This window comes from Plectrocnemia conspersa, unplaced genomic scaffold, assembly GCF_051122295.1.
Source record: "Plectrocnemia conspersa isolate PC_06_02 unplaced genomic scaffold, ASM5112229v1 ptg000012l, whole genome shotgun sequence".
Lineage (NCBI taxonomy): Eukaryota > Metazoa > Arthropoda > Insecta > Trichoptera > Polycentropodidae > Plectrocnemia > Plectrocnemia conspersa.
The window spans coordinates 20,575,820-20,600,117 of NW_028277176.1; positions in this window are offsets into that span (position 1 = coordinate 20,575,820).

Sequence of the window (24,298 nt, forward strand, 5' to 3'; positions counted from 1 at the left end):
CGCGTTTGTCAATTACGACTAACGCCATTAATAAATTTAGCAATTTTTTTTAACCAATTTGTACAAGAGAAATTATAAATTATTTATTTAACTACAACGTACAAAATGATTAGTTTCACCAGTGACAGTGATTTTATACAGGGGTATAGAATATTTGTGAGAGAAACTCTTCCGCGCATGCGGTGGTGACCCTGATGTAATATACCACCATAAATAATTTATTATCATACAATAAGTGCAAACACGTATGGAAAACAATGATTTTCTTCGAAAATATCCATCGCGGAAATGCCGGTCGTGACTGATGGAACACAAAAAGACATCTTATATAATTTGACCGTGAGACATATTTAACATGGATCATTATTTGTCAGTGGGTTTATTGTATGAACTGGTGAGCACGATGTGTGTGTTATTTTAAATACACGCGTAATGTTGTACATATTATTATACAGCAGGGGCGCGCAAATCGCGGTTCGTATAGAAATATATACCAACTAAATAATGTGCGTGTATTTATTTTTGCAAATAAATCACCAGCTAGTGCGTGAAAACATTATTGATTAGTTGAATCTTAAAGAAAGATATAAGATATAAAATGATTGTAAAATATATGGTAATATGGTAAAAATAAACATAAGTCCTAGATATGATGATGTATAAACGGCGGCATAGCCTTGTTATATTATTGATACTAGCAGATTTGCTTGATGGTAAACGGGTTTATTTCGCCCAATTATATGAAAGCGGATTTTCTGGCAAACTTTCCTCAGCTGATCAGTGAAGTGGGTCAAAATATGTTTTTATATACCTATCTGTTCATATGAATGAACTGAACTTAAAATTACAAGGTCTTGGCTGAATTATTGACTTTATATTTGGATACCTTAAAGTCTTTGAAAGTACGCTTAAAAATTTTAAGCGAGATATAAAGACTAATGCCTGCGCTATACTCTCTGGAAGTTGGCCAAGGTTGGCCAAGGACGGAGAATATAGTGGGTTACTTCGGTCGAGTTCGGTTCTTCCTGCTCTAATTACTCTCGGAAGTTGTCCGAGGCTACCGAGAACGGAAGGTAAAGTAGGGGTAATTCAGTCGACTTGGCCAGCTACGAGCGCTTCCGAGCGCGAGCGATGAGATACTTCTCCTTTCGCTCTCTCGCGTGCTAAGTGACGAAAGTGAGAGAGATAATGATATGGTGGTTCGCAAACTGAGATAGAACGAGTAACTTGCTTCAATTTCAGTATACGCGTAGGCGTCCTATGGTTAACACGCATGACGAGCGCTGCATCGTGGTCACGTGGTCAAGTTATAATACCACATGCTACAGTGGGACGCATGTTAGCATGCTTTTATAAAACTCGATCTTCAACAGACTCTTTCTGACATCTTTGAATATTTTAGGGCACCAAAAAGGATTAATTATATTTTTGACACTATATTCTTCTAACAAATCTCGGTATTATATTTTTTTTCATTTAAAATTAAATAATTAAAAAATAATTAATGTTTTTTTTTTAAAAATCTTTTCCAATATCCTTATGTATTTTCCTAGATCGGTTTATATAAATGTCACACCATAACGAATTCTTATTTAGAATCGATGGCGACAAATTCTAGGATAGTCACACATGTGGTGATCGTATTCTGAAGTATCATTTTTATGCCTTATGGCACTTTGCAAAAGCCGACAAAGATTTTGCGTAAATTGAATATTTACGACCGAAAAGTTTTCATTGATATTGTATTGGTGAGTGCCCACACAAACTTTTATAATTATCAGTACCGTAATTTTAATAATATGTCAATTTATAAATTGCGGTTATTTGGCACTTTCCTCGGTCGCGCGCAAATATGCCGGCTGTACGTGACAGCAGCCTCCGTCCGAACGTCATTCACGCCGCGAAGCGCGCTGGCATATGAGATCCGCGACAGTGTGGCCGCTTACTCGAAGTCGTAGATCTCGGCCGACTTCAGTGTAGCTTCGGTTCAGACAACTTCCAGAGAGCGGAGTGGAGGCATAAAACTTTGTATACTAAAAGTATTTTCCTGGAGTAAAAAAGTATTTATAGAAGCCTAGCACTAATGTACAAAATGAAATGAACCAGTATATTGTAAACTTGCTATTTGACTAGTTTAGCGTAAAATTAGAATAATTCAAAAACCTGGAACAGACAATTAAAATAATTATTTATCCGGATGTAGTAGTCTCCAGTACTTTGGGATTAAATGAGTTCCAGTGGATGCAAATTACAGAATTAAATAATGCATCTGGGCTTGTTAAAAATCTAGAAATAAATCGTTTGGAGAATGAATAAGAGTGCCAGTACAATCAAGAAATTTGTAGTGCTTGAAACTGGTTACCGACACTTTTAACACCTTGAAGAATCTAGCAATGGCTTCACTTGCAATTTTCCCCTTTATGTACTTTTGTGAGACCTTATTCTCGGCGTTAAATAATATTAAAACTAATAAAAGAAACTGACTGTCAGATTAAGTTAGTAGCCCTTACTTGGGTTTCAGTGCAAAGTGCAAAAATACTAACCTTAAAGAAATGCAATTTTGCAACAAAAATGTCACTAATGTAAAAAAAATATGGTTTTGCTAATAGTTTTTTTTTAGATTTTCTTAAGAATTTTGACACATTGAACTCAAAGGGTTTTTAATTACTATTCTAAGAAAATATAGTAACTTCCTTCTCCATAACTACTTATGCTTTCCTTGCCTGAATAAAATTTCGCATATAACGAAATGAAAGTATTATTTTAATTTGCTTTGACAATTATTATCTACTGATTCTGAAGAACTGCCTTGTAATTATATGTATAAGGATACTACAACATAAGTGGTTCTCTCGAGCTATTAATAGTCGAACAGGTTTATTTATTTTACCTTAAATCGTAAATTTTCTGTAATGTTTTCATTCAGTTTTACATCTTAAAAAATACTACTGCATATTTTAACGCAGTGCCCATTAAATGCTATGCATTTTTATACCCTGTATAGTTCTGTTTATCCACACATTGTCCATTTCTTAATATTCTCGCTACATGTTGTTTTTTTTTAATATGCTAATACCATGTAAAACTGAGAGAGTTCCTAACCAAAAATAAAGGTTGCGATAGCACTTTACAAATCAGATCAAAATTGTAATTGGAAATTATTTATCTTTTGTAAAAAAATACAGGAGAATAATTTTTTTACTGTGCTCATCACTTTCACAATGAAAAACACACGAGCTTTTTCTAGTTGCTGTAATTATTTTGATTGCTGTTTTTTGTTTCTAGATAGAACTAGGGCACCTAAGTTTCATCATTTGTAATTAATCGTTAAAAGTTATTGCCATGCGCCATATGCAGAGCGAGTAAGTCACGAAGTATGATCATTCTATGGATTTTATAATCTGGTTTGAACGAGGAGAAACTTTATTTAATTCTTAGCCAACATGCAGATTTATTTTTTCATATTATAAATAATTTATTCGTCGATCATCTATAAGCTCTATCTCTACTTTACCTTTTTAAACTGGTTGATATAATAGTACACAAAAAAAATTGATTCAGCACAACTAACTCAATAAACACAACTTTCATAGGATAATAATAAATATCACTAATCAATACTAAATTTTGGAATTCAATGCTTGTTGGAAGACAATAGGCTCCCGAATTTTTGCCTCAAGAATGAGAACAGAAGTCTGTTTTAAACATACGTTTATTTTTCTACTTCCTCATAATCCCTGAATCAATCTAGAAATAAAAAATGATTTTCAGTAAATGAGACTGTCTAAATCCGATTTATTTAAATTGGTTTTATATAATATGTATATACAGTTGTTATATTATATTCCATAGAATTATTGACACACAATGAAATTTCATTTAATACGTCGTGATTTCGTTGATGTTTCAATAGTTAACATATCAGTCACACGATATTTTAATGTACATATATACACATGTATAATAATAACGCTGATGACAGACAGGCCTAGCATTATATCCGACCATTGTCCAAAATCGCCAAACCGCAAAAAGGAAATACGAGAATATTCGTTACACAACAACACAGTCATCACAGTAGCAGTAGTACTAGCAAGAAATATTTAACTTTTAATCTAATTAAAAGTGTTTTTCAACCTCCTGTTAAAGGGCGACGATCTTGACCTCTAAACCTCATGTCTGAAATGTCAAAGCCTTTCTGGCCTCGTGGGCGTATACCTAACGAAAGTTTCCTCGGTAATACTTCCGAAAATCGACTTAAATTGTTGCCGATGTATGGGAAGTTTCCAGAGAACCAAAGCGAAAGAAAACGTAATTATTCATGCGCTTCTCCAATTAAAATATAGCGCTCGATTTTTTGCTTTGCTTTAGTTCAAAGGGCGTCTAATGCTTCATTATTTCAAATAAAAAGAAGATTACGCTCTTTGTATTTCTGTAATTAAAATATTGTTTATGTTTTACATATGAATATATCTATGAAATCTGACTTAATCCCTTTTGCCACTATACCACGAAAAGCAACCTTTTTATCTATTTTTTTCTCACTGCCAAAAATATATTATAACAAAGTACTGTCATTTGTTATACCTTACAACAGCTGCGACATCCATTGTGTCAAAAATACGCAAATTATATTATGAATTTAAAATACTCAGTATATTTTATTACTATAATATATATGATACATATAATACATATATAATAAAATAATATTTGATTTATGGAACCATAAAACTTTTTAATTCAAATGTCCAACATTTTTTCTTAGAATCGATATTTTATTATTATGTAGAACGACGCTATTTTAAAATTCATGACAGTTGAAGGTTCTAAGGGTTGGAATGAAATTCACTGATTATAAAATTTGATATGAATTAAAACATAATAAAAAATCGAAATCGTATGAATTTAATTGCATGTTTTAAAATTAAATATGGCAGTATATTTTTCCTTTGAAATAAAAAATGTACCTCATGAAAAATCGATGAACTCTCTATATTATAAAAAGGTATTAAATACTAATTAATTGCATCTTTAGTTACTGATAGTGATATTAAAAAATATTTTTTTTACATTGCAAGAATTTCTAGCACAAGCATTTTATTAAAAATTAGTTAAATTCTACCCTTATACGATTTTATCTATGAGTTTTTAATAGTACGGATGCACGACCTAGCTTGATTTTAATTGCTAACCTCAATTTTCATCCATAAAATTGAAAAATAATAAAATAACATATTAAAATTAAATTAAACACGTTCCAATCTCACAGACACGATAGAAATTATTGAGAAATACTGTGGCTTATCTAGGATTTGGGCTCAAGTCTTTAATATATAATTCAACGACTTACATCGCTGATCTTTTATGCTAATATTTTTTAACTTCGCATTTTTATTAACTGAGACGAGTCTCATTTAAAATTTTTCGTTTATATTAAATTGTAGTGAAAAAAATTGCTTTAAGCCTTTTTACTAACTTATATAAATGAAATAATCGAGATGTGAAAGTCTGTTACTATTATTTATTATTTTTTATGTATTTTAATATGTGTATAAATATTAAAACACAATTATGCCTTCTACTATTTATATCTGTTCACTAAATATGTTTCTAGTTTTTAATAAAAAAAAAATTAATTAGTATACCTTAACGTACATATGAATACATATTTTGTTATATTGTATGTCTTAGTGCATTTCTGCACCCCATATTTTTATATTTAAAAATAATCGTGCCCCAAAATTTACGATGTTATCAATTTATTCGAAACTGCATTCTATATGATATTTTTTAATTGCATACCAAGGCCATTAAAAACATTTGTGAAGTGGTATGAAATTCATTAGATATCCGCAAATATCAAAGACGGTAAAAAAAATCGAACAATATCATCAATAATTCTGGATGTGGAAGACCAGCAAAGATAGACAATGAACTTCTGGATGTAAAAAATGGAAGCAAATCATACCCAAACTATCAATCAACTAGCAAATAAACTGATTCGACAGTTCATAAACACATTAAGAAGATTGGGAAGGCTTGGACATAATGTGTATGTATTTCACACGAATTGAGCAAAGAAAACAATAAAAAAAAAATTTGATGAGATAAGTCGTTGGCATAAGAGAGTAAAAAATATACCTGCACTTATCAACATAAATCAAATAGTTCTACAAAAAAACAATGCGTGCCCTATGTGGTGAAATTGACTCTCGATATAATCAAGGAACTTGGCTGGAAGGTTTTATCTCGTCCACTTTATTCTCTAGACCTTGCTCCTTCCGAATACTATTTATTTCTATTGATGCAACACTTTCTAGATGGTAAGAAATTTCAAAATGTAGACGATGCGAATATTTTGTATCAAAGTCTCATATTATGGAAATAAAATTAAAAAAATGACTGAGAGGCGTGAGAAGGTTATATCTTTAAAAATACAATGTATTTTCAATTGTTAAAATATAAGTGATTTTTGCCTAAATAAAAAACGGTTGATTTTGGGATTACCTAGTATAATAATAATAATAAAAAATATTGTCTTAGCAGTAATTGAGCTTTAAATACCATTCATGTAATTTATAGACCTTTTATAATTCACTATTTATATTTTTATAAATACAAATATTATATTTACAGTATGAAAGCTAAATAAAACTATTTATTTTTAATATTGTACCTTTAATGTATCGCAAATATTTTTAATGAAATAAATTCTCAGATTGTGTACTTAATGTTATTTAATATACAAATTAGCAATAATATAAAAAATAATTGTTATTAAAAATTCATACATGTATGTATGGCTTGAAAATTGAAAATTAAATTTTCAATTTCGTTTCACACAGTATAACGTATCAAGTAATTTAAGCGCTAACCGAAACGTAATAAACGCACTATGTAATAACTAGTTTAATAAAAATATTTATCTCACAACCTATATTGAAAATATTTATATTTGATATACATACATACATGTACGTATCTGTATTGTGCAAAAGGTTATTCGATGAACGTTTTTATAGCTGACGTGGAAAATCGCATTTACCAACAAACGATATATACTTTTTAACCATTTTTTTCTCCCTCTGATAATATCGGTAAAACGTAACCGACCGATATCATTTTGCCAATAAGGACAGAAATAGCCCAATGCTGTGGTGGCTCTTTGGCATCGTATAATAATCCTTTTTATATCTTTATAAGCCACATACTGTACATGAGCGTGAATGTGTATGCGAAAGAATTTGCGAAAGGCCTATTTGAAACGATACACTATAAACTCACCACTCGACCCATTTAATATCACTTTCACAGGTGATAAAGAAGTAATATCGTCATTGTTTTTTCACTTTCATGCGATTTATATAATCATGAATTTGGACGACCTATTTATATTCCACACACATGGATTTTTCTACATTGTTTACAATCCATGGTGATTTACCATTTAAATATATCGACAACAAACTAAAAAAAGGTTGAATAAGATGTTTTGATAAAACACTTTCTTTCACAAGATTACGGTAAAATAGTTTTTCTTGAAATAAATTATATTATCGTATTTTTAAATAGCTATTTTTCATAGAGGAATGTTTTACAGTTGTCCAAAATCAAACTTCTATTGTTTAACAAATTTTCTAACTTTATATTTAAGGCATACACATGGGGGACCCAAAAGTATCAAGACTCGGGCTGATGATGTAGAGGAAATCAGGACCGTAAGAGCACCCATTCGTGCGTAAAATTTTTTTAGCAAAACATAGCGAAAATAGTAAAATTTTAAACGGTCGCGAAAACTTAACTTCAAAGGCTGACTACAACGCTGAAAAAATCAAAACCCTCGTCCATAAAGATTATCGCCTTCTGCATGGAAGTATTGAAAAGGTTAAAAAAAGAGCATCAGGAAGAAAAATACAGATCTTTGGAGCACAGGGAATTGGTTCTTCCATCATGACAAAGCACAGGCCTACACCGCGTTGTCTGTGAGGTAGTTTTCGAGCAAAAACAGAATGACATTGATTATTCACTCATCCTACTCACCTGACACGGCCCTCTGTAACTAATTTTTGTTCCCAAGACTCAAAAGGTACCGTGTTTTGGGGCTGTGTAAGAGATAAAACATAATTCGCTGGAGGGGTGTAAACAGTCCATTATGTGAGTTATAGAACTGTTTTAAACAATAAAAAAAACGTTTGGTCAAATGCATATTAGTCATCGACAGTATTTGAAAGTGATCAGAATTTGGTGTAAAAATATTGAAAAATAAAAACGTAATAAAGAATGTCTCGTTATTTTTTGGTCTTTCTCGTATGATTATAATATATATAATGATAAATATCAAGTATGTTATTTACTTAAACTGAAATACCACATTTTGTAGATTATTTTATTTAAATAATACATTCAATAATTGATAATTAATCATTAACGCATATTTTTGGATTTCAGTTTTTTATATATATTATTTTTGAAAAAATACTATATAATACAAAAGAATTCTAAGAAGTTCTGAGGTACTTTTTTCTTATTTATATCGAGTTCCGGGTTGCGCAAAATATAAAATATTTAAGAAAACGCTTACCTTGTGCCCTGTGTTTTTTTGCGACGGCCCTGTCTACAAGAGTATGGTTGTACTTGAATTTGTATCCTTTTGCTAGCAGCGTCAGGAAATAATTAATTATATTCATTTATTTAATATTTTTCTAGTTGCTAAGCAGTAGTGTCAACAATTCGTTAATGCTCGGTGATTACCAGCAGCTATAGAGAGCCCTAAAGCAGTGTTTTTCAACCAGTGGTGAGTAGAAATCTTATAGTGGTCCGTAAATAGTTTCGTCCATTTTAAAACAATAAGAAGCATAAGAAGCGCATGAGAATATCCAGAGTACCTTAAATTATCGTCTTGTTATATTTTAGCAAATTATTTTTTGTGTCATTATACTGAAAATTTTCAAACTCTACGAAACAAAATAATAAAAACAAACAGCAAAAAATTATTAAACAAAAATAATAGTCAAGAGAAAAGTCAAAAATGAGTAAGAAACAAGGAAAACGGAATGTGTTAATACTTTGGAATGTGCGTCAAAAAACTATAAAAGAAAAATAAATATTGCTAGGCAATATGGTAAGAAGTACTTGAAGTTTGGCTTCACGGTGTATGTTACGTATCTGTTAAATGCCACTATGAAACCTTCCACGCTTATTTAGAGAATAGTTATTGATATCATCATCTTTATTAAAGAGTTAGTCGTAGAGGGGATAAAGAAATCGAGATGTTTTGCGATTCAACTTGACAAATCAACTGACGATAATAACCGTGCTAATGTAATTTTCTTTGTGAGGTAAAGTGAAGCTGAAAACTTTAGTTAAGAACTTCTTTATTGCCTTGAGTTACCTGAAAATTCGAATCGTACTATTTAAATAATATTTTTCATTTCTGCGTTTGAAGTCTGTTATATGTTTCTTATATTTTCAGTGGTTCGCGGTGTGTAAAAAAGTTGAGAAGCACTGTCCTAGAGTCACGATCGCGTCCCTTATTCTTACCCGTCGCTGAGGAACGCTCTTCTAACACGAGCGACTATGAGGAGCTAGAGCAATATGTGTGGGATGGTGCAAATCTGTTCTCGGTGAGTATTTATTTTATTTAATTATTGCTATAATTTACCCGTTCGTCTATTTTTTTGATAATGTCATGTGTGTTTAATTGTAAAAAAATAACGACAATTTTTAGTTGTATAAGTGTCTATCTGTAAACATAAGCTTTCTTATTATTATATTTAATAAAGCCTAAATCATAACTAGAGCTTTTAAAATCTATTCTGACTAATATTGCGTTACTAATTACATAAAAAGTAGTCGGAGAAGTCACAGTTTGTATTTAATTAAGGCAGAAACTAAAATATAAAATCGATTATAACAAAAATATATATAATGTAATTAGTAAAATAATTTATTATATATTATCGAAAACAACCCCTAATAAATCAGCACTCTGATGTTGTAATGGGATAAAAAAAATAGCTCAAAACATTTCAAAAGAAATATTCAATACAATATAGAAAGCCGCATAAAGAGCGGCTCAGTAAATCTCCAATTTTGAGATAGAATTTAAATTAGTCTTTCATATAGGTAGAGGTATGTTCAAATTAATGTCGGTTATTCTGAATCAACGAACAATATAATATTACATTTTACTCTTCACAATGAAAACAGTAACATCAATCCAACACATAATTGCTGTTAAATAACTAAACATAATACCTAATCACATTACATTTCCGACAAGTGTCAATACCTTCTAACCTTGAAACATCCGACATACCGAACACTCCCATTATGTATAATATATTATAACAACACGACGAACACACATGTGCTTCATCGATCGATTTTAACCATGCAAATATTATTATATTTATATTGAAAACGAATCGATTCGTCTCGGGCGATCAGAATGTGGGTTAACCGTCATCTTGAATGTTTTGTTGCAGGAATGCAATCTTCTTGCTATGTTTAAATTGATTGACTGTATTTTCAATATGACACCTTTGACCTTAAGATATTCAAAAACCGGAAAATATTAACGTTTTCAACGATCATGTACACGTGAACGTATACTTATCATATTTTATTATTTATGGGTGGTAAACAGCAATATATATACAATTGCCACGAACGAATAATTACGTACTAGATATCGAGGTTTTTACTATAAATATTTCAGTTTAATCTAACACAGTAAGCATTATTTAAAATAAAATATTATATGCATTCAAGCTATGCAGATTTGATTTGTATTATTTAGCATATAATATCCTGTCTTAACAGCACATTCTTGTTCTCACAATACTGATCTCTTAATAGATAATATGCTAATGAATTTAACATGATTAATTTATAATTTAATTAAAGCTATTGTTTCTATTAAAATATTATACATGTTGTGATGTTCTTATTGTTTTTTTTTTAATAATACCTTATCAAGTTTTATACTGATAAGAATCAATTTAATATTTCATTGTGTCCTGTTCTTCATTACAATTTAATAATAAATCAATTACTTAACTGAGTATATTAAAAGAAATGTGTATTTAATTTTGTTATATTTTTATATGATAATAAATTTAGAATCAATTTGATTCTCAATTAGCTTTAGACATAGTAAATAGTAAAAAAAACTGTATATTTTATAGTGGCTTTAGTTTTCAATTATTTTTTTTAAGAACTATATGATTATTTGTTTTATGATAAAACAATTAAATTAAACAACACATAATTATGTTAGACTTGATTTAAATATATTGTCCTAGCCAGGCCTGCCGAAAGGGGGGGGAGAGAGACTGACTCTGGAAAAATCATAGCAAGAATATATTTATAAAAAAATAAAAATCGACCTCAAATAATGAATCTCAACTATACAGTTGTTTGAGATGTATGTTCTAATGTATTTCAAGTATAAGTTCCTTCAGCCTTTTTTATATAATATATATATATATATATATATATATATATATATATATATATATATATATATATATATATATATATATATATATATATATATATATATATATATATATATATATATATATATATATATATATATATATATATATATATATATATATATATATATATATATATATATATATATATATATATATATATATATATATATATATATATATATATATATATATATATATATATATATATATATATATATATATATATATATATATATATATATATATATATATATATATATATATATAAGAATTAAAAGGAGCGGATCATTGCCTTTAAAAGCACCCACTTTCTAGGTAGTACTTTTACAATAAACATTATTATTTTATTCAAAGGGACAGATTGTAGTTTTTCCCCTTTTCCTTTGTCATATATCGGTATCTTTTTAGTGCTCAGCTAATTAATGACAATAGATTAAACCTCTTTAAGAGAGAATATCTTAATTGAATAGTCTTGTTGAAGAGGTGAGTTTAAGTAGTTATTTTTCATGTCAGTTAAGTTATTGTACTGGAGAAAAGGTTTACTTTGTATTTTAACATAAATATTGTATAAATATAATTGATTTCGGACAATTTTTAGGGTATACACTACTTATTTCAATGATACGTAAATTAAACGAAATTTTTAAAATAATTTATAATACAATAGAAATTTATCAAATTAATTTTTATACGGCCGTATAATCGATCGGTTGTTAGTCGAGGACAATATAAGATTAATTTTGTGATATTAACCTATCCTAATCGAGTTTACGAGGTAAATAATGCAAGCGAAAACCCGATGGAGCTCGTCCAACTTGGGGCAAGCTGGAGCCCAAAAGGCTGGTGTGGTTTGAGGTTACTACTTAGGGGGAAGGTTCCTTTTAAAACAAGCAACCCTCCCACGTGTTAGTATGCATACAAATGTACATATATCATATATAAATTCGCATATTTAAATGTTGAATATACGCAATTCCTACAAAATTCTGCAGTGTCTAAAACTAGGCGTGGGATGTGCTCTAATAGGGCTTATGTTTATTTTAAGTTTAGTTTATTGCTTATCTTATACATAAACAAAATTATTTGCTTCTATTAATAATACATTATGATTACTATGGTAAAGTAAAGTTTAAAATATTAAACTAAAATTTGTGAAATAAAATTAAAAATTATTTTTTCCTAAAACGCATTGTTTTAAGTTATGACTATTAACCCTTTGAGTAGTGAGTTAATTAATACACATTTGTTATTTTGTTCGTATACAGCTAAGAGTGAGTTAATTTATGTATTATTTCATAATTATTTATGTTGTTATTTTAAATTGATTTTATAGTAAATTAAAAAAAAAAACTAAGATTCCCGACATTTTATTGCTTAGATATTTATTAGTTTATTTCTACACTTTTCTATTATTATATATCATAAATTTATTTAATATATTTTTTGTACCAATTCAGAGGCTCTCAATATTTTTTATAAAATATATATAAAATATTTTTGTTATCTTAATTTATGTCGTACTCTTTAATCTATATAAATAATTTACATTAAATCGAACTAAAAAAATATTATATAAATATAATGTTTATTATTTAATATATATGTAAATATATATCTATCTGGGGTACCTCAATACAATGAAATATCGACCGCCGTACATGTACGGCGATACCGTTCAAAGGGTTAAGATTGAGACTTTTCCATAGATGATGACTAACATCGGGAGTCAAAATGTCGGGGAAAATAATATCATGTATTTATTATAAAAAAATATTTATCCTGTTATTACAAATTTATTTACAATATTTTATTCTCTTGACTTCACGTATTTCAGAAGCTTGTAATCGGTCGTCAGCACGTCGCTGTTTGGTTCAACTTTTAACTTGCGAGTTAAAAATAGCACAGTTAATCTAGAAATGAAAGCTAAAAAATATGTGTAAATTTCACGTCGCTACTTCCTGTGGTAGACAGACAGACACATGAATTTTCTGTTTTATGCTATAGATAAAGGAATACAAATATTGTACTACTTAAATATACATACATTTATGTATCCCGGCAATAATAACCAATTCAATAAAATTACTACACAGAATAGTAATAAATTGCATTTGTACTTTATGTGAATTTTTGTCGGGATATTTTACGAGCACATTTATTACGGCTTGATCTGCCATAGTGAAAGTAAACAATATGTATATATTATATTTCCAGGGCAGTGAATCTTCGTTGTCCCACAATTAGAATGACTGTCTTTTCATGGTTATTTTAGGTTTTATGTAATATATTTTTACATAACATTTAATAGCTAATTGAAGATTACACATTGGTTTTACTGTTTACTCTTCTATTGCGTATTTTTTTTATTACATTACCTTCCTGAATTATTTCCATATTTTATATTAAAAATATTTTTATGTTTATATGTATCCGTACGTATTCGCTATACATATACTGAGTTTAAAGGAAATTTCCTCTGTCCAATTAGCGAGACCCTTGCGATAGACGTAAATCCGCTGCGAAAGGCACTAATGACCCCGGAGTTTCCATATATTTATCTTTAGTCTCCATATTATTGTATTATAGCTGTGTCTCTATATTGGTGGGTTTCACGAATTCGCATATCGAAAATGGAAGTTGTCAGTGTTGAAACTGAGTGGCTTTCCTGTCACTCATACGCCGTGCGATGTGAGTGAAAGTATGTGTAATCTACCATATGTTGTGGCGACACGATTCGAATTACACCAACTATTTTCACAATGTGTGCCTAACAAAGTGGTTTCGGTTTGATATGATATCAAAGCGATTTTCACTATTTTGTGCTGTGACGATATTTTCTTAAGCCGTAATGAAATGTATCTCATATAAAATAATCTAGCTCGCGTTTATATAGGTAGTTAATATATTAGTATAAGAAATATGTATTCTAATAAATTGTACTAATATCAGTCTATGTCCTAAGATTGTATATTTATGAATTAAATTATAATTAGATTTAATGTAAAAATTAAAAGACTGAAAAAATATGTTATTTATTATAAATATTCCGTTGCAACATGACAGATGTTACATAATCAATCAATAAGTAAATACATGGCGTGCAAATAAACAATTTCTTCAACCAAAACTCTCTAACTTGGGCTCACTGAGTTCATATGAATCCAAATCGAGAAAAATCGTCACTTTCCTTTCCGCGTCAAATCTGCTCGATTCTGAAATACATAATTTAACCCGCTTCCTTTGGATACTGACACGAATAAGAGGACTTCGCATACACGATGAAAACTATACAACGTTACGTGAACTGGACTCAATTTTTTGTACAATATCAATGCTTACAAAAATAGCTTTGCATTATATCAAAAAGTAGCGCCCTGATACATGGATCAGGACATATGTATTTTTCTCTTCTTAAATTTAAATTACAATTTTTAAATTGTAAATATGATACTAGTTTCAGCACGTTCGTTTTAAAATTATTGAATTGACACTAGAGTAATTAGTATAGTACAAAATAAGTCTCAATTCTAGTAGCTCTTTAATGCTGTTAAATAATTTTAATCTACCGAAATTATACAATTGAACGGGCTTAGTTGAGAAAGTATTTAACGTATGCTTTTTTTAAAAGAACATTCCTTTCCAAAGAATTATTCTGACGCACATTTAAAAGCGAGCTTTTCAATTCAAGCGGCTTCAGTTCCTAATTCATCTTACCATGCCAATAAACAATAAACAGTGAGTTCATTAAAAAAATAGTTTCGCAGTAAAAAAAATCGCGAATCATACGAGGTATTACAACAAAAATAGTGGTTGATTATTTTTTGGCTTAGCTCTTTTTCACGCTGGTATCACTAAAAGATATGCATAATATAATATTTATCTGAGAGATTGCTAAAAAAATGTGGAGAAATTTATATATTAACTCTCCAATGGTAATAATGGAAAAGCAAGAGCAAAAAAGCACGATAATTTGAGTTTATTTCATTGGAGAACTGTTGTCTTTGGTCTGTAAAGCAATGCGCTTTGCCATTTTGTGCTTGTATTCAAATTTAATGTTGTTTTTATTAATGTCACCGATACACAAAAATATTTCACGAAAATTTTTTTTAATATTTCCTGGTATACAAATTATTGTTCTCTAATTGTTGCTTTTTGAATGCATTTTTTAAGATAATTATATATTATTTTTACAACTTTGTTTTGAATTACTTGTAATTAAAAAAAATAGTATTATACACACCGGATAGGAATATGTTAAAATGGTTTTAATTAATTTTTATAAATTGTAATTAGCGCACTTTTCTATTAAATATCGGTCTAAAAGCCGCAATTGCAGTAAGCCCTTTAGAGCAAATTTGCAAAATATGTTTTTTAAATTTAAGAAGTCTACGTAAAATACTATGTATTTAACGCTTGTTTTTAATTTTATTTACTAGAGGTGGTGGCAGATTTTATGTACGTTTTTTGAAAATAATTGCTCCTGCAAGTAAGATCCTATATATTAAACTGGCTATTTCTTATCTCCTTTATTTTCACAGTGAATATTATTATTAATAAAAGTTTTTAGTGGTGCTCTCAGGTGGTATAACACTTTTGGATTTAAACAGGCTGATAATGTATTTGTTCTTTATTTAAAAGACATTATACGTTACTAGTATTATACAAAAAATAGTCGTTGTTAGTCATTACGCACATATTTGATTATGAAACACGTACAAGGCTTTATAAAATATGTAGAACCATTAAGACAGGTTCTGTAGAAATACTTTAAAAAATCATGTCACACATACAGCCACGAATCTATCGTTTATATATAATTAAACTATAACGTCAAGTCTAAAATAAAACCAACATTACATAAACAGAGTCCGAATCGAGCGCGCGTTTATGTAATTTTTGCAAAATGACCAACGCGCGTGCGAACCTATAGTGGCGTGTTTGCGAGACGATACTAGACACGTTTTTGCCGTGGCTTGGTAGGCATGTGTGTGTATAAAAAACGGGTTTTTAATAGAACAAATTATCATAAGCGCACGATCAGATGTGTATGATGCAAAGCGAACGAGCCAAGGACGTCTAGATGGCGGCGGTACATCGCATCTTATCGTAGTATGTGCAGCAATAGCAAGTCAGTGCGTAACGGGAATGATTGTGTGCTTCTGAGATTGCACCTTGGAATGCTTCCAGCTGACGAAGTGTGAATGAATATCCTCAAATTAATATTCCAGTCGATAAAATCAAAATTGCGTACAAGGTACTTTAATATATAATAATGAAAATAATATTTTTTCCAAGTCAGCTCTCTTTTCTAATGTCCCCAAGGTGAAAGGGCTCAAAGTTTTTATCAACTCAATATGGCTTCAGAAAAGATCCAATAATAAAAGTCATCGACATAGTGTTGAAAATTTAGAACAAGTTAAATCGGGTGGATACACTAGTTTTTAACTACCTGCGCCATTAGTCACAATTTAGAGGTCACCATAACGACCACTTGAACAACTCAAAAATAAATCTCAAACCGTTACGAACGTTTAGATCACACATTACACAACGGAAATGAGATCTCAGTAGCACAACTTTGTATAGAAAGACCACCAAATACAATACATTTGGCTCTGCGTATATATCCAGTGTTTTATCAAAATCCTTGATTACCCAGACATTTATCCCTTTCATTATTACCGCCAATAAAAACTAGTATGCAAAGACGCGCGTCAGACAATGTTTACCTGCGTCTATTATCACGCTGACACGATTTTATTGCTTTTGACGTGAATTTTTAACTTCTTTGTGTTCTCCTATTGCCCAAAATTCGGTTTGAATACACTTTGATCAATACTCTCATATCAAAAATCCGTAATAATATCAATAAGGATAGCTATCATTTTTTAAAACATAGTGTAATATCGAAATGCAAATATGTAAGATGCGATATCTGTCTATATCTATTCTTTCGCTTAATTTCCCCTGAGAGAAAAGTCGGCTTAGTTTGTATTTTAGACTTGAACTAATAAAAGTCCTTAAATTATAAATATTTTTAAACTTACATTGGGTTAGGTGTGGGTTTGAAAAGCAAATGAACGTTTCGCAACTGTCAGATTGAGTATCATTGACATTTTAGAGCAGCATATAATTTCACCAGCGCCTATCAGTTAAAATATATTTTCGCTAGTAGAAATACCTATATATCTACTGATGAAAATGTATTTGGACCTCACTAGTGAAAATATAACTTCACTAAAAAATACACATTCACTGTAAAATGTATATATCGCAGTAAATAAACAATGATAAGTACGAAAATGTATATATTACAACATATGGAAAACTTGAAATCTATAATTTTATTAGCACCTTCCAGATAAATTATATTATCACTGGTAAATATATATATGTAATATATAATATATCTACCGGTGAAAATATATTTCGATATGATTTCACTGAAATGACATTTAAAAAAATATTTTTGGGATAGATTTAAGACTGTTTCTTTAGAATCAGAGACAGCATTTTAGCTTTTTTATGGTGGGGACAAAAGTAGACCTTTTTACAAATGACAGATGACAAATATTAGATTATACAAATGAATTATATGTATGCTTATATAATACATAGTCAAAATTTAAAGGAAATACAATATTAAAAATTGTTATCGCTATCGCTTCGCTTAGGAATTAATTCATCGATTTTATGCGTTATTTATAATTTTGGAAAAAAAATAATACTATTTATTTAATTAAAAAATAATCGCAAAAAACGGTTATACGAGTTAAAAAAGCTGGTTATCGATTTTTTAAATTACTGAAAAACCTGTTAATATGTTTCAGTTTTAACTGGATTGTATGTTAGAGATATATTTTGCGATATCTTTAATTTCATATCTACACACATGACATATTAAATAATAAATATACTATTCCATTTTATAACAATGATAGTTTGACAGACTACCAATCAAATATGAAATCTAATTAAGATAATATCGCAAGCTTGTTAATAATCATTAATAAAAAATACTCATTACTTTTTAACATGAAAAAAAATATCTTTCAAACTAACCATCAATAATAAGAACATAAAACGGACAAGACACAATGTCTTGTCAGTAATAGATGGATGCTTTTATTTTCTGTGTCATATTTGATCACATAAAATAAAACTATCTAGCCTTTATTATGTTTTAGTCCAAAATAACCTCTCATATCTAGCATGTGTGTGGAGATGTAATGGTCCACCTTTAAATGCCTAAATAAAAATAGAGCCTTGCTGAATATACTTATATGACAAAAAGACAAACATATATAAATGAGACTAATATCTTATTGATATTAGTAACATACTATAAACATATATTGGTGATTATAACACAAATTTGTATGCATAACAAATAATTTCTCAATGCAACACATAATTCATAATTATTTAACTATACAGCACAATAATATATATGAATAAAAGACACCACAAAATTTGGTTAGACTGCTTTTGACCTATATAATAAATTGTTAAATGCTTTTAAAAACATAATCTGTACAATTATTTTGAGTAATTATGTTACTATATACAATAAAAATGTAACATCCGTAATATCAGTTATTAAAATGCCATTTGACTCATGGTTCTTAAAATATACTTGACGCCTCGACATTAAAATATCAGTTAGGACCACCGTGCTGAGCAGTGATAAGATATTTTCATTTACAACATGTCATTGCTGATAAAGTATATTGTAACCATAACATCATTAAAAAAAAGTCTAATTTAAATCTTTGGCATACATTTTCTGGAGATATACTATATGGAAATGGGCCACTGAAAAATAATCTGAATGTTTTCGATGAAATTAAGATATATGAGAATTTAGTTAATAATTGGGCACGTGAAAAATCTATTTTTAAATAGCAATGACACGATTGTTGATTTTAATGATTTTTAGTCATTTTTGCTTGCAAGTAAAATTTGATAGTCATAGTAAATTCATAAAAATTCCCCTATTCCACCAATGTGAAGGTATGCATGTTCATGTAGTCCACAAGTGTTTCAACCCTTCAAATTCTAAGCAACGATATATCGTTGCTCATGATAACAGCAAAAAAAATCTAATGATGAATAATGTTAACGTCAAAATGCTCAAAAACTTTTTTTTATAAATTACACAAAGTTTGGTTATTATTTTAAATAAATTACTAAAATTATAAAAATTAACATGTATCATACATTTCGTCATTTTATTAATATAATAAACATGTACGCACGCAATAGTACGCACCGGATTCGCTGCTGCCGTCATATACGAAAACTTTTTTAACATATATAAAGAGTCTGAAAAATATAGCATTCATATTTAATTAGTTATTCGAGTTTCTAAATTTTACAACGGGACTACGGGGTTAGGGATTATGATTACTACCCTTTGTATATTGTTAATTAGATAAGATCTAGTTACATTTTACCTGCGCTAATTATCTTTTAATTTTAATGGTAGCATAAGTAGAGTAGTTTTTACTTACTTATGACTGGGACAAAATTCTTTTAAGGATTAATGATGTCGATGACTTAAAAGTGACAATGGGATAAGAGTGGAGTTTTAATTTTTTACAAGGCCTTGAAGATGCTCAGCTTCGTTATGCGGAGCGCGTGTCATTTTAACAACTTATTTCTGATTCTGTACGATACGCTAGTTTATAGCGTCTTTAAATATGGCTCTATTGTATTAAATCCCAACAAAGCGTTTTGGCAATTTGTCCATTAGAGGTTTATTTTTGGCAAAATTAAAATTATTTAATAAAATTTGAGTTGTCCTGTCAAAAATAGTTTATTTGTAAACTGTAAATTCAATGGCCGCGCATGGAAAAATTGTGTGAAATTTAATTAATCTACATAAAAAAAAACAATTACTGAAATATACAGTTTTATCTCTGTCTTCAGAATCTACATACACACTGAGATATTTGTATCATTAAACTGCTCAAAAGCTGATAATTCAAATGAAAAAATGCTCAATACATTTGCCAGTATGTCGCTATAAAACTACTATTACTATAAGAAAGTGCGAAAAAATTCTTTAACAACCTTTCAGCAGTAACTCGAAACATCAAAACCCCGTTGACATTTTAAAGTGCTTTTTAGCTTGATATGATTATAAAAAAATAATATATTCCAACTACCATGCTAGGAAAATTCTAATAAATTATCTTTGCATGTTACACTAATACACATATTTAGTGTCGATTCGCGTTCTGTACGATACGCTAGTTCATAGCGTCCTTGAAATTTCAGTACTCATGGATGGAGGAGAATATTCAAAGATTTTTTTCACATATTCTCATAAGAAGAAGTATGGGTCGTATCATTGTGTCTTTTTGCTAAAGGCGCTAGGATACAATTTATAACATTATTGACGTGGAATCTATTTAATTAAGCACTTTTTGAAGTTGGTAATGGGTGGTTTCAACGATTTTAAATAGTCGTGATCACATCCCTCGTTCTAAATCGTCGCAGCCAGGATGTCAGCGCTTGATTGCACTCCCCTTATATGAACCATATATCTTTCATTAAATAGTTATTGGCATAATTTAAAATTCCTTGTGCATTTTAAATAAAAATTATAGGTGTATTAAAGTATGTGTGTGTATATATATATATATATATATATATATATATATATATATATATATATATATATATATATATATATATATATATATATATATATATATATATATATATATATATATATATATATATATATATATATATATATATATATATATATATATATATATATATATATATATATATATATATATATATATATATATATATATATATATATATATATATATATATATATATATATATATATATATATATACGAGTATGAGTGCATGTTTGAGTTAATTTATAGAATATGTATGTAAGTGTATGATATGTTGAATAAAAACAAATTGTATAAAGGCCATCGTAATGCTTTGGAGAAACCTGTCAAATCATATTGGTCAGACTTGTTATAAATCAATAAGTATACAATATTTTATTACACGTTCTCACCTTGGATATTGTCATTTTTATAATTAAATTTTATTATCCTCTTAATAGAATAGAACGTGAGTAGGGACACGATTACCTATACATATACAATAAAATAATATATACACATTTATTTATTTTTTATTTTTACTGTATAATTTTTTAATACATATATATATTTTTTGTTTTAATTTTAATACATATGTATCACAACTAAAAAGCAGAAAATATGTTTATCAAAGTATCAAAAACTCTCTTACAGTGAGCTCTGGTGTCATCAAATTTCTACGAACTATGTATAAATTTTTAGTAGAGCAATGCAGTAAAAAATTAGTGCGTTAATCAGTTAATTCTAAATATGTTGACTAGAATAAAAATATGTTTTATTATTATTTCTCAAAACATAGCATTTTGTTTAATATTAATATTATTCCATATCAGATATATCACGCTTGTGTCATCATTATTTCTAATCTGAAAAATATTTGTAAAAAGCATTTGGGAGTCTTGAGCTCACTTATCAATTTTACCTTTATTTCCTCTATAATCGCAAAACGTGGTCTTGTTAATGTCCTATTTATTTTCTGGTTTTGGAAATTCATCATTCAATGTAGTTGTGGCATCACAATGGTTTCGTTAAAAATATAAGAACAGTGTTGAAGGCTTTAAAAGTAATCCCTATAATTAATCATACATAGATAAGGTCACAAGTTTAGTTGTCTATATCAGAGGTGCGCAAACTATTTTTATTTCCGCCTTCACCTCTCATTTTGCTCAAAATATTGTTGAGGCCCGTGAATAGTTATTCTCTGAACTCGTCATCCTCACCATTGTTCGACATTCGCTAAGAGACTGAGAGAGTACACGATCTGTGTTGCGTCGTTTAGTACTCCTGTTTGTCCCTGCTGTCGTCACAGAAATGAGTTTTAATTTTGATAAAATAATTTAATTTTGCTATTTTACTAATACTTGATTATTGTTGAATTTTTTTAAATAAATCAACACCCATGGTTTGCGCATTAGTGGTCTAGATAATTAGAGAATAAGCATCAATATGATCTATATTGTGATAATGGGTTACGATCCAAATCATTGAAATATGATAAAAAAAAATATTAATACATATTATATAATATGTACGTAGCTAAATAAGTACTGTGATTTTCTTTTTTTAATCTTTGTAAAATATGCAGCATTATAGAAAAATTTAAAATACTGTATTTTATAATAAAATATGTTTCTCTCATTAGGCCTATATTAAATATATTACAAATATTATATGACATGTGGGTAATTAATGAGTAATTATGTATAGTAATTATAGTGAAACATAAGCCTTAATTTATCATTAAGCAACTTATTCAATCAATCTGGTTTTATGATGAATAGACACAAATTTAACTGATATTAGTAATAAGTAATTGAAATTTGAATTGAGGTTTGACATATTACATAAGTGAGCGAAATATCAAAAAATATATAATAATATATTGATATATGCATATATACATACATATAATATATATAAGTATTATAGTTTGTCTGTTTCTATATCATTTTATTATTTTTTGTGATTTATAAAGACAAATTAGAGATAGTTTGTGAAAATTTATTACAAGCCATTTAATAAAAAAAAATATACCATCAATCTAATACTGACCTTAATCTTCAACGATCCGGAAGAAGAAAAATAAGATGTAAGAGATTGATTTAAGGGCGCCCCAATTTTATTCAATATATCTTATTAATTCAAGTCCTTGATAAAACACGGATATTATTTTTATAATTAAATATTTCTACTTACTAACAGAAACACAAGATTAGTTCAAAAAAGTATGCTTATTATGATAGCAGAAATACAAAATATAATGTACATTTAGATTTATTTTGGCGAATATTACGTTTCCAAATTAAACTTGGACGAACCGGGTGACACTGTTTGACTTAGACATAAAAAAATGCTCTTATATAAATATTTATTAATCTAAAGATTATATACATATTCAAGACAGTAGAGCGAAGCTCCATTATACCTATTGCGAATATGTCAACATACCTATATAAACTTCCACAATTAATCTCACATCTAAATTCCCGATTCACTTCAAAATGGCGTCGCCGAAGAGATTTCCAAATCCCAGACATGAGCACGAGATAATTGAGAGCATTTCATAATTTATTTTTATTAATATATGTTAATCAGATATAAAAAATCAGCAAAAGCAAATAGTATTATATTTAATGATTGTTAATAATAATGTAGAAAACCTTTATTATTATTTATATTTTAGAGTTATATTTATTGTATATGCCTTTTAGTTATTTTCTGTGTCTTTCTTACATTTTTTTATGTTTCGAACAAGATAAAGATTATTTAAAATATGATATTTAAGTTTGTTTACAGACAAATTTGATAGTGTAACTTTATGGAAAGCCCCCACACATTTTTTAAATCTGACGATTCCAACGCCGATAGATTTCTTCTCATCTGATTATTAATATAATTTTTAGATTACCAAATTATAATGGGAAGAGATCAACGATCCTACTCCTCTTCTATTCTTAAACCATTCTGAAGCAGAATTAAAATATTATATTTTATACTGTGCATATTGTATTGATTTCTTTCTGTTGAGCAATTATTTTTATAGTTTTTTTATAAACTGCTTCATTTCAAAATTTTTAAAAAATTACTGACAACAATTTTTAGAACAAACAAATATATAGTGATAAACTAGCATAGCTATTTTCTTAAGTAA